We start from the raw sequence: 13,573 nt of genomic DNA on the forward strand, positions 1-13,573 counted from the left end.
GAAAGGGTATTGAACAGGATGGTGCTACAAGGCAATCTGAGGAAATGTTCCCTTAGAAGTTCACTAATAGGCTAGAGATCATGGTCCTCACCCTGCAGCCCCTGTAAAGGCCCCACTGGATCTTGGCTATAGGGAGAGAGGTTGGAAGAGTATAGAGACTCAAACTGTTAGCTCCCGACGTGATTCAGAAATATCTGTCCACACTACAGGCATGACTCAGAACATAGAAAGGGATTTGTGATCTGTGAAGACAACCTGAAGAGAAATGGTTCCAGACCTTAGACTGATCTTGTCTCCAGATCTGAGTTAATTTTGGTGGACGCAGAATTTCCTGGATCAAAGTTAAACCAAGCAGCTGAACATACCATTAGTTTTCTTGTAGTTGATTGTTTTTGTTTTGTGGTTGGTTGGGTTTTTTTTTTTTTTGTTTTTCTTTAATGCTTCTGTGGTGTCTTTTTGTATCTTTGCATGTTTCAAAAGAATTGAAAAGAAGTGGAAATGCTAACGGGTGTTTTGGCTCATTCTGCCATGTAGAGGATTTCTGTGCCCAGGCGCTAGTTACCTAGGAAACTACTGTAGGATTGAATTTGGATAGCTGTGTTGTCAACTGCAAATGAGTAGAATGGCTTTTCAAGAGGTGGGGAAGAGTGTAAAATGCACTGAAAATATGAATTCCTGTAATGTGATTTCTAGGTGAAGTGGTGGTCTTATCTTTTTGAATGGCATTTTATAGGCACCCTGACAACTGCACAAAAGGGATTGCAGATCCGTGCATGGCTGTGCCTCGGCACCTGAGCATAAATGCCCTTGTGTTTGTAAGCTGGGTGAGCATTCATCCAAATGACAACTGTCTGCAAAGAATAGTACTAAGGTTGCCATTAAGCATTTTGCCCATTTTATTATGACAATCCTAGGAAATTACAGCCTTTCTAGAGATCTGAACCACAGCACAGCATGGCAATTTGCAAGAAGGGGAAAAAAAAAAAAAGAGAGACTGATGAAACGTGTTTAATGATTGAGATAGATCTAACAGCTTATGCAATGAAGAAAAATGTGATTGCAGAGCTTTTCTTGGAAATCATAAATAATGAGCCTTTTTCAATGTAGCAGCAAAAAAGTGAAAAAGCAAATAAATGCTTCGGTCTGGGGGAGTTATACTGATGTCTATCAGTTGTGCCATGGTGGCTAAATGTGCAAGTGGTTACTTAACTTATTCCAGGGGAGTCAATACTTAGAGTGGTCCATGGCTCAAAAAAAAAAAAAATGAGCAAAGCAGTGGAGTTTATTTGGCTGGAATAGATCTCCCACAATTCCTCCTACTCCCTCCTCTGCCCCAAAACACATGCAAGATTAGTATTTGGGCTTACACTGCGTGCCAATTTCCTTGTATTTCACCTGTAAAGTGCACTTCAAATGACAAATGCAAACTCTTAGCAGTTTATTCATGTTACAACAGGTGTCACCATTTGGCACAGCTACACATAATCTTCAAAAGTTTGGTTCCCCTGCCCCAAGCAGGTGAGCAAGTTTCCAGCTTTGAATAGGCAGGTTGTGCTGCTTGCTTTGGGTTAGGCAAGTGCACCAAGTAAGAAGATGGCTGAGTTAAAGCACTGCCTTACTCCTCTATTTAAAGTTCTGAGGCAGGACCTGCTTCCAGAGCCACTTCTGAGACTGACTGGTATCTGCTCCCTGCAACTGTGCACCACCAGAGAGCTCACATCCCCTGCATTTCTCTCTGCAGGTGCTTCTTTCTTCACAGGGGTCTGAAATAAATGCCAAAGTCATCAGTCCTATCCTCTGGCTTGACCATGGGGCCATACAGGCTTCCTGCAAGAAGACAGGTGCTCCTTTTCCTTCCTGCTGAGTGCTGCCCAGGCTCTACCTTCGGGGCAGAATCAGTCTCTCAGAGCTGCAAATCAGATGAGTGTGCGACAGCCTTTTGATTGCTTGTATCAGGCTGGCATGTCTACACAACTAAGACAAACCACCCTGTGACATATTTAGACTCTCTCCTGCCTCCTTTGCTGCCAGGAGGGCAGTCTATGCTGGTCCAGTCAGCTGCCACCACTGCACTGGGGACAGACACTAGAGTCAAAAAAAAAGGTGTGAGATCGCAGATCTTTTATCTGTTGTTTGTAAGAATACAGACACCTCTGATCACTATTCCTTCAGCTGCCTTTAATAACATTTACATTGGAGATCAGCTGAAACCTATAAAACCAACTGCAGGCTGCTGGGCCTGAGGATGCACTCTGCTGCATCCAGACTTTCTCTCTGGCCTCTGTCTTTGGAGCCGGGCTGAAGGGACATCTAAAGCTGGACACCTTTACTCAGTGCTGAAGCCTGTATGCACTGCCAGATGTGCACACAAACCTAAGCAGACTCCTCTATTTCAGGCCCATCTGTAACCTGCATAATGAATAATGTACAATGAATTTGTGGTCTACGTGTTTATTAAGTGACTCAGTATTTCCAGTGGAGATTTTGTGCTCATGTTTTATTCACATCGCAAAACCCACTCACTCTTTTATTATCCCCAGCAGCAGTAGGCGATAATAAATTATACAACTGCAGATGACGGTAACTATATCAACAAACAAATTGTATCAATTTTCGTTGTGAGTTTAAAGCTCCATTTACTGGTTGTGCAAACTCTGAAAAAGGAATTTGGGACCTCTGCTGCTGTTATTAAATGTTCTTACTGGGCTGTAATCCAAGCCTTCCAAAATGCGTCTCTAAAGAAGATTTTTGCCTACTGTGTACCACTACTTTTACATACGGGATTAGGCATTTACATACGTAAAAGCAGAGAGAGAAATGCAATTTAGGCAATACGCACCGTTCCCATTCGTTACTACGTGAAAGGGCTGAAAGACACCTCAGTGTGGTGGTGGCATTCAGAGCTAATTCCTCTCTGCTGCATTTGCAAAAACACAACCATATCCTCAAAAAAACAAATGCTTGTTCAAGTATTTGGAAAGTTAAAGTATCCTTTCCAAGAGGAACTGAGAAGCTAACTTCTATAACATAAAGGTCCAGCTCAGTCACAAGTCAGAAGACTTAGACAAATATTAAGTGTTGCTCATTTACCACAACACATGCTCTGTTCTTGTTTTGATTGAAATTTCTCTGTCATTTTGTACTTATGCTCTGTGGCGACATGGAATAATAAATCTGGGTTTGTGTTACTTATTTGAACACCACCACCAAGGTGCTGAGTGAGGCATAAAAGTGAGATAATAAATATGGCTGAAACTTTCAGCGAGAGGAGAGCATCCTGCAGGCTGGCTGGTGGTCAGATTTTGCTCTGAATTTCCCTGCACAGTGATCCTAATCCATCTGGCTCTCCAGGACAGGCTGAAGGGATGTAGAGCTAACTAACCTGACCAGCAGTCAGTCAGAGCATTTGAGTTGGTGCTACTGGGCTTTTATAAGAGTTTAGCTCTGTTACACAAATTGTCAATTAAGCTGAAGAGGTAAAATGAAGCAAGAAGTCATGTAGTATCATTAGCTTCACACTGCAAGAACCTATACTCCACAAAAACACAGTATGCCTGGAAATCCAAGTGCATTCAATATGGCTCCCATTTTATCATCTGTCAACTGCCTCACCATTTTTTAAATTTAAGTAGCTGATCGTTCACTCGCATAGGCTGAGGTTTTCTCTTTATTTTATTGTGAGCCAAGCATTAGTCTTTTGTTGTAGAGGACACAGAGCTAATCCCTACCTGTGTAAAGCAACTCACTTTATTTTGATGGGAGGAATATTAGATTTTGCTTCTTTTGTGTTCCCATTGGCTTGCTATGGTGTTTTTTTATCTTCTCCCTGAACACTTGTCATCTTGCAAACACCTCTGCATGCTCAATATGACAGATTTACATTGTGTACAGCAAGTGACTTTTGAGCAACCTGATACTCACAAAGATAACTAAAATGTTTTATTGGACTCTCACAAGAGCAGAGTGCCCCAGGCCACTGGAATGGACATATCTTTAGGCCATGGAGAGGTCCTGCCACCCTCCTCATATTTGCAGCCCTCAGTAACTGCTTATCCAGCTGACCCTACTGCCTTAGACCACCTCTCTGCTCCCTTTGCTTCCCAATGGCTTCCCACTGAGGAACAAAGCTCACGTTACTGTTGGACGCACTCTCCAACAAAAACAACTTTTCAGAGGAGATTGCTTTGTGCTTAATTTACATTATTTTGTGGGAGAGGGGTGTTGGGGTATATTTATGTACAGCCAGACCTGAAATTATATTGTTTTTTTTTTCCCTTCTATCCAGTTCCCCTACGGTGAGAAACTCCAGAAGCTAACATTGGAGTAAATTACCCTGCAGTGTATGAATAAACATAAGGATGATCAACAGGAATAATGTAAGGTGTTTGCCTTAGTTTCATAACAGCATCTCCACTAGGAGTACAATATACCAAAAAGTAGCACTGTTACAATTACAGAGGTAATTTTGCATAAGTTTTCTTATTGGCTACCCCTGGGTCTTCAGTCATATCCCATCTCCTTTGTGTATGTACTTTGCAGCAGATCCTCTTTCCTGGCAGATTCCCCATTTGCTTTGTCCCTCCTTCATGGCTTCTAAAAGCAATGGAAGCACTCAGAGACATGGAAAGTTACTCCTCCTCATTACAATAATGATATGTAAATGTGTGCTACATCCTCAGCCTCTTCTGTAAATAGAGCTGGGCATGTTATCTTTACATTCCAGGTCTGCTGTTATTAAAACATCTCACGCAAACGTACACTTAGTACTTAGCACAGAAAAGGCCTTGCTTATTTGCTTTTAGGTGGAAAAAGAACAGGTGGGTGTTAAGTATGTGAGGGCCTGGACAAGACCACAATACCGAGCAGAGCAGACAACATCAGAGTGCATCTTTGGGAGTATGCCTTTACTAGTGTAGGAAAAAAAAAGATATCTTCTTAATCTAAGTTCTCTAACCTGATTTCAAAGAGCTGTGAATAGCAGGTTGTTCAGTTTTAACTTGGGTCAGCAGCTCAAGTTCAAACGTTGTCGTGAACCTGATACTTTAACCTAGGTGAGCATACTATGTGCTGGAGGAGGGAGGGTGAGTTCTGCCTCTGCACGCGTATCAGTGGCCGGCAGGTGAGCAGCAGAGCAGGAGGCTGTCTTCCACTCCTGTTGGATCCCAGCCCAAGAGAAGAACTGTGGGTCTTTCCCAACCGGATCTCCTGCCATGCTGACTGGTCTGCTGGGATGTACTGGGAGCAGAGGCCAAGAGTCCACTTGGCCAGGCAGCAAGCAGAGGGCACTCTGGGCAGCTGTGCTCCTGGTTTGAAAGATGCCTACACAACACTTAGGAAAGAGGAAAGCAAGCCATGTGCCAGCCTGGGCCGGTGTGGTTTACCTACAGCTGGACTAGGTTGCTTAGCCGATACTAACTCTCTATGACACCAGTGAAGGCAACCAAGCTCTGCCATGTCGCTCACTGTGGAGGGTACTGCTAACAGGATACAGTCCACCTGGGACAAGGAGAACTTCCCTGAAGTTTCAGAAATACTCAATGTCACTATTTCCAGAGAAGTGGCAAAACTCCTGTTAGGTGACAGGAGAGTGCATTTGGAAGCCTCAATCTAAGCTTCTCTGGAGTTTAGCTTTTCTTTGCTTGGTATTTACCCTCTTGCTTCTTTGTCAGCTTTAAACTGGATATGTGGAATTTAAGTGATTTGGGTGTAGAGCTGAGAAAATCATTTGTCTTTGCAGTAAAATTCAGGGTATTGCATTTAACTATATTTAGTTAAATGACAGCTGCTTGGTAGTCAACTAATTCTGTGTATGAATATCCATCTGAAGTATTAAGAAATTAGGGCCAGAATGATTTATGAACTCTTATTTAAACCCTCTCTGGTTGTTCATGTGCTAAGTGGACAGGTTGGTAAAGGCTCTGGCAAGCTGATCTCTTGTAAATTCATCCTTGCCTGCTCTCCTGCAAAAACACTCAGATCCCTTTTTTATTTATTTCATTTTAAAATAGAAGGGTTAAAAAATGATTACAAACAGTGAAACCAAGAGAGTGAAAACATATTGTACCGTCAGCAAGGGCTAAACAGTGACTGTGGCACAACAATATGCTTTAATCTTAACATATCAAGTTCAAAATCCAAAGATTAGCTATACCACTACACATCTTTTACTAAGAAAGTTTCCATTTCCTTCTTGCCAAGTATGAATGTCTGTTCCTGGCCCTGTGAGTATGTGCCTTTTTTTCAAGCCAACACTGTTTGTAAAATTTCTTTTTTAAAAATTGCTTAAAGCAGGAGTTAACCCCTTGCTAACTTGAAGTGGCAGATTCAGAATGGTTCCATTTTGAAGATTTGGTTCAAATTGCTTCTTCCCTACCACATTGCTTTCTCTGACTGATTCTTCTCTTTAGTACCTTACATTTCAGTGATATATTTTCTGACCTCCGTGCCATATTTTGCATATATCACTGCCTAATATGCACTTTAGCCTCTAATCAAATCATATTTGTTTTCTCGTATACACATCCATCCTCTGGAAAATCTGGTTTTACAGCCAAGGTTTTACAGACTTAGGTACTATATTTCATTCTAATGTGGCTATGTTAGTGCCAAGATACGTCAATTGCCTGAAAATAATGGTGTCAGAAGGGTTTAATTTTCTCTTTTTGCCTTAATTAAATACTGTGCAGATGGACTTAAGGATTTATTTCTTATATTTATTGATTTTTTTTCTTCATCTTTCTCACTTTTTTTCTCATCGTGGGTTTTTTTGCCTATTTTAGCCACAATGCAATCATGGGTCATCTGCTCAGGAATATTAGACTGAAATTTCTCTGAAGGCAGTTATACAGTTTCTACCCATTTAGAATATTTTTTCAAGTCTGTGGTGATAGATTTTGAACTAGTCTGGAATAAATAAAAAAATAATCAAAAATAATTTTGTGGATTTTTTTCTTTAAATGGATAACTTTGAACTTCAAAGAGGATTGTTTCATCAAGTATTTTGATGAAGTATTTCTTGTTCCCTGAGTAGCAGGGCTGTGCATGTCCCAGTATGTGCTAAGAGATGGGTTATGGTATGGAAGTGGGGTCTGTGAGATTTCTGCTGCAGTAGCTTTGGTAATAAATAACAGTAATCTCAGGAAACTACCCAGGCAAAAGATTTTGTGTGGTCCTCATGCTGCCACTGAATGGAAGGGGAATGTTTATTTAATGATCAAACTGGCTTGTCCTTAAATGTGCCATCTTGTCTTCATAAATTTTGGGAAGGAACCAGAGAATGTTGCCAAGGGCAACCACTGCATCTTGAAGAACTGAAAGCAAAAAACAGGAAGAAAATAGAACAAAAATTCCTTAAAGGAGTTTTCCTTACTGTACTCGGTACTTTCTAAGTAAGCATGTTACAACTACTCTGATTATCCTTCCATCAGTTAACAACCCTCAGACTTTAAATGTTGAGTAAAGTTAAACCGCAGGCTGAGTACCTCTTCCAACATCCATCAGTGTTAAAAGGCTTCTGCTGGCACTTTAGGGGCAGAGTACCTCTGCGGAGTGCTGCCCTTGCTCACTCCTCCTCCTGCACTCCTTCACAGCACTGAAGGGTTTTTCATAGCCCTGCTACATCTGCAGTGCCCTTCCCAAGGTGGCAACATATTTTGCTCCTCCCTCATCCCCCCTGGGGCCATACAGCTGATGTTGGGTAAGGGTGGTTGGGAGGAGGCTCCTGCAATCAGAGTTCACTAGCATGTTCTACATCATCGCTTGGATGAAACGTAGCCAAAAGTCCATGACAGAAAAGGCGGAGATCTGTGATTTACCTGCAGTCATGTGAAACTGGTCTAAATTTCACTGAGGACTTGAAAGAATCATCAGACGTAGAGGAAAACTCATGGGGGAGGTGGATGAATGGTCATCCAGATAAGAGTTCAAAAGCTACTGGTCTACTCAGCTGACCTGTGTAGCCTTCAGAGTAAGTAAAAGCAATGCAAAAGAGAAGTACGTGGCATAGTGTTGGCAAGTCTTTTAATGAATGACCTTATTGGGGGTGAAAAACTGAGATGGCTCTTACCCAGTGTTATGACTGGACCATCCTGTCTGTCTTTCTAGAAGATAGATGACTGTTTCCATATGAAGAAATTAATTTATAACTTGGTTTCAAGCTCTGCTACACTTGGGATGGTTTGGCTTTATGGTTTGCTGTTTAGGCTCATCCCTATTAAAATATTCCAGGATTACTTTCCCATACTTGGACAATTACATGGGCTGACGCTTCCAGAATCTCTCCCCAGAGCAAATTCTCTGAATTCATAAAGCTTAAGTGACCTTTACAGTTCACAGCAATGACTAAGATTCCCAGCATTTGTGCAAGCTTTGTAATTAGATATACATACGTACATGGATACATATTTATGCATAGCTCTATACATACACGCCACATAGGCACACAAGCAGAGAGACAGAAAAGAGTATCTATGTGTATATGTATAAAAAGACTGCTTAGAATTTCAACTCTTGTGTTCCCAAGCTCTGTGCCTGTACAAGTTATGGAAATTCCAGCAGAAGTTAGAAAGCAACAAGTGTATTTTAGATTCTCACAGCTCATCTATTGCAGCATGATTTTAAGAGCCTCTAGCTATTTGAACACTTATTGTAAAGTGACTGAGTAAATGGTTTGCTGGATTAAGATTTTAGTCAGATTGTAAATTTTTAGAGACTGGGTCTATGTTTGCGTAATTTTGTGCACAGGCAATAGATTTTGGTCCCTAGGAGCTGTCTCTAGAGGAATAATTAGAACTGTTCCAAGAACTGAGAAAATCCACTGAAAATTGTGTACTACTTAGTTTCCAGTTTAATTTGGTGAAATTTTCCAGACAGCTCCTCAAATAGTAAAGCCAATAATGAATACTTTTTTTTTAAAAAAAAACCCACAATATCTCTCCTTTGCTAGATTTCTTTGACAAATATTTGAAATAAACCCTCTGGTGTGTTGGGGCAGAGATAGGTATAGGGTCTGTTACAGTTTGAGTTGTTATAGTTTTTTTAATATATGTTGCTTACTGGCAAGAAAAGTTTCAAGACAAAAACCTATCCAATCCATCCGGTACAATTTTCCTCAAACTGTTGGTAACATTTGATAGAACTCTCTTTTCCCTTGGGTGGATATGAGTAGCTCTAAGGAATTTTCTAAGGAAGCATATGCATCCGGAGAGGTAAATGCCTGGGATACTATTCCGTTCAAGAATGAGAAACTTGAAGATGAGTGTCTATATATCTATAGGTCTCTAAGCTCTGAGCGTAAGAGAAAGGGCAGGTTAATGCAGTCAGTGGAGCCTACTGCTGAGCAGCCACGGGGGATGAAATCAGATGCCGAAGTAGTTGTACGCACCGGGGCACCATGGAAACCCAGTAGCTGCATGGGTCTGATCTGATTTGGAACATATGAAAGACCATTTGGGATATCCCATAGTGCCTAAAACAACGTAACATAAGTGCTTAAAATTAGCTGACTTGGGTGAGCTGCGGCTGCACACCAAAGGCAGCCTGAGCCATACTTTATGCTCTGCCGCTCTGCTGATCAAGAGCTTAATTCAGTTGCCCATACCAGGCAACTCAAGTCATTTGAAAATCCCTGGTGTAGCACAGACATTGGTAAGAGGGCAGCAGATGCGATTCTTGACTTTCTCAGAGAGCAGCTGTAACAGTCAGCTCAGATAACAAGGGCATTTCAGTTGCCCATCAGTGACATGTTGAACCAGTCCCTAGATCTCAGTAACAGCAGCTCAGACCCTGGTACATGTATGGAAGCCTTCGAGTATCTAAGTGGCCTCACAGCCCTTTCTATACCAGTCTGAAGTTCTCCAGTAATGTTTATGCAGCTACTTCATTCTTCTACTGTTTATCCACCCGCTGCCCTGCATTCTCTCTTCTGCGTATATGTACTTTGGCTTGCATATTTTGCCCAGACATTTTTAGACTTACCCAGCATCTCCTCTGCTGGCTCACACGGTCAATCCATAAACTTTCCTTGCTGCCAACCAGCTTCCCACCAGAAATTCTCCACATGGCTCCCAGGCGAGGCATGAGGAGCATTCATCCTCCCACCCCACTTCTCATCCTTAGGGGAAGAGCTGAGGCTGAAACACAGCAGCAGCTGGAACTGGAGACACCACCTCATTCCTCCGACAGCCATCCTTCACTGGGACAAGGACATCATAACTGCTGCAGCTGTCTTTCTGGCAATACTGTCATGCAATGGTTTTGGTTTTGGTTTTGTTTCTCTGGAAGACCATAGATACAGTTTCTTGTAAAATATAATCTATATTGTATTTAAAGAGACAAATTACAATTAAATGGTTCTTGGCCTTTCTTTCTCAGGGAATTGAAAAGTGATTAATCTAGTGTTAGCATCCAGGCATACCAGGTCAAGCTGGCTAAAAATGATTTAAGAAGTAAATGTACAACATTCTATCATTTTATATCTATGTCTATATATTTCTTCAAACCTCTGTCACATTGCCATCGAGGCAGCAGTCAGCAGGCTTGTGCTCTGCAGTAGAACTCCCTGGAGAGATTAATGCCAGCAATAACCCAAAGAGGAAATGGAGGAAGCAGAAACTGTGGCCAGAAAGAAAGAATGAAAGAACAAATGAACGAAAGAACAAAAGAAAGAAAGGAAGAAAAAAGAGAAGCAAAGAGCACTGTTCACAGAATTACAGTGTCCTCTGTGCTTTCAGACTGATGAATATATCAGAACATTATAAATTTGTCTGCAAAACCAGTACCTTTCGAGTATGACAACTGAGAGAAGTGATACAATTCAGAAGGACCCCAGTTCCTAAGTAGCCTTCCCTGGCCCTTCTGCCAAGTCCTCCTCCAGAATATTTACCTATCACAACACAAACATTATTACTGTTTTTCTCTGTCTTGGTTTGTTTCTTCCTGAATGTACAGCTAATGTCTTCACCTCTCCATTCTGACAAATCCAGTTTAACTTTCGTACTTTTTAATAGATTCCTGCCACATATATATTAGCAAGCCCTGAATGTTATGTTCATGCATTTTCTTTTTCTAAAAATAAGGTGATACTTGTTCTATCCTTTTTGATCTTCAGCCAGGCCATAGTCACCTCAAATCTCAATTTAAAATTATCCTTCTGGTGTTAAAAGCTCCCCAGGGACTGCTTGAACCTACAAGAGCTATTTGACCTGCTAACCAGTGTGCTTCTAGACGGTGGAAATTTTTCAGTTTATCCTTACCAAGGGTGCTAGTATCAGCCTTAACAAAATAATAAAGAAGAAAAAGAAAGGTAAAAAGAAGGTGAGAACAAACTAGGGGCCCAAGAAATGACATTGGCAGCAATCATGATGAATTCACCACGCTCGTTGCATTAACTATCATAATGAAACATCTTATTTCTTTTTATTGTCATAAGTAATGTAGCAACCTCCGAGATGGAAATAAAAAGACTTTTTAAAGTAAAAGCCTAATGTGCTTAACCAATCAATGGTAGTTAGAAAGTGGAGAAAATGTTCTCTCAACTGTCTGAGCTTGGAATATATTTACACAGTAGTCTTTTCAAATTTTGTACAGGCAAATAAACTCACACTAAGTTTCTTGTCACTGTGGCAGGTCTGCCACCGGTTTCTGCAGCAGCTCATATAAAGGTAGCTCAGGTGCTGCTAGAACTAATTGAAATCACAATTGCAGCAACATGGAGCCATGCCCTTAGAGTCAATCACAGAGTCCAAAAGCTCCCGGCTCTTCGCATTGGAATTTGAGAAGTTTGCAAGGTGCTTAAGGCTTTGGCTAGAGAAAGTTTCCATTAACGTTATTCTGGCACTGGTACCTCAATGATTTTTCTTTTCCTGTTTGCTTTACTGTAGCATTCTCACTATCTGTTTTGCTCATGCCCCTTTCATTTCAGCGTGGCTGCTGTTCTGCGTGTCTGCGTATTGGTGACACAGGGACACAATACGACGCACAGCTCCTAGCCTCAGATTAGCAGCAACCTGCAGTCTGACTTCAATTAGCTGGAAGGATGATGTTTCTTGGCTGTCTGGTGTTTAAGTGAATTGAAAATCAAAACCTTGTTTTTCTTGGTTCTCTTCCAAATCACACACTAAGGTACAGTTTGCCTCATTAAAGTTTAAAACAGATGTTGGTAAAAGGAGGTAAATCTGAATCATATTTGAGATCCAAATAGTCCCAAGTTTGTGGTTTGATCTCTTTATTTCAGAAACATAGAAGGAAATATTGAACACTTCAGATCTATGGGATGAAGGTAAGAGGGTCTGCAGGGGCTTAGTAAGGCCCTTCCTTCATTTTAAGAGCTCTGTGGACTCTTCCTGTTTGTGTTGAGCTGCAGGTGAGGTGCCCACTGTAAGTCAGCAAAGATGCCCAACAAGGCATGGGCAGATAAAGGTCCTGCAGAAACACCTTTACACCCTTGACTTTGAAGAGCTAATCCCAGGTGAGCCAGATCCCATGTCCCAGACCCAGGGTATAGGTGCTTTTTCCTTCCTCTAATCCAGCCAGAGTACTGCTGCTGCCTCTTGCAGTCCAGCATCTGAATTGAAAATAGGAGAGAAAAGGCCAGGGCGAACACACAGTTACAATTCAATAATTACAGCTAATCTGATATATAGTTGTAACAGCATCTAGGTGCCTACCCACTGTGTGGAATATAAGCATAATAAAGAGGAAAAATGTTGTGGGGTTTTTTTTCCCCTTGGGAACATTATCCTACTTCATTTTGACCTTCTCAGTTAACTTAATAAAACAAATATCTTTGTATGAAAACATCTTCTTAGTTTCCAGGCTAGAGAATACATTGCCTTATCACTTACTATAATTTTGATTATGAAACGGTTGTTTTCATAAGCCTAACTTTTCTGTTGCTTGGAGCTATTAGAATTTTGTTTTTCAGCCTACCATTTTCTCATGCTTCCCTGACTTCAGCAACAGCACTTTGTGCAGTTGCAGGTTATATTTTAGAGAAAAATATATTTGATCGTGTTCTAATGATTTTTCAAATCCTTGTCATATATGTATATGCTATTACTTGCAGAGGTCAGACATGTAGCTTATAAACATATACCTCCACGCAGATCCTTCATTTGGCCTAACATCTATTGTTTAGTGTAGCTTTCCCTACAGGTTATGAAGCCTTACGCTACAGCTCCAAGGGAGCCAGATGCCTTGGGTACAGAGGAGTGCTAGTGAAGCCCAGAGCTGCTGCAGGCTTGTGAAGCATCATGGGTTTCCCTGGGTGGAAATGAACACCTTTATCCTTGGGAGTAAACCTTTTCAAAAACAGTCTTGTATGTTGCCTGTGAGTATTCACTTAACTTGTATTCACCAACTTCTGTTTTTCTTCCAAAGTTACTAGCCTCATCATGCATCACCCCTCAGGTCCCACCAAAGGTTGGGATCCCTCTCCCCACTGTGCCTACACTCTCCATGTGAGCTGGCTTTGCCACCACCTTTGAAAAAGCCACCAAGAAATGGGCCTGATTTCACTCTGTAGCTCAGTAGGTGATGCTGATCTTGTGAGCAAGTAGGAGGCACATCAAGCTGA

The sequence above is a fragment of the Cuculus canorus genome, chromosome 3, assembly GCF_017976375.1.
Source record: "Cuculus canorus isolate bCucCan1 chromosome 3, bCucCan1.pri, whole genome shotgun sequence".
NCBI classification, from domain to species: Eukaryota; Metazoa; Chordata; class Aves; order Cuculiformes; family Cuculidae; genus Cuculus; species Cuculus canorus.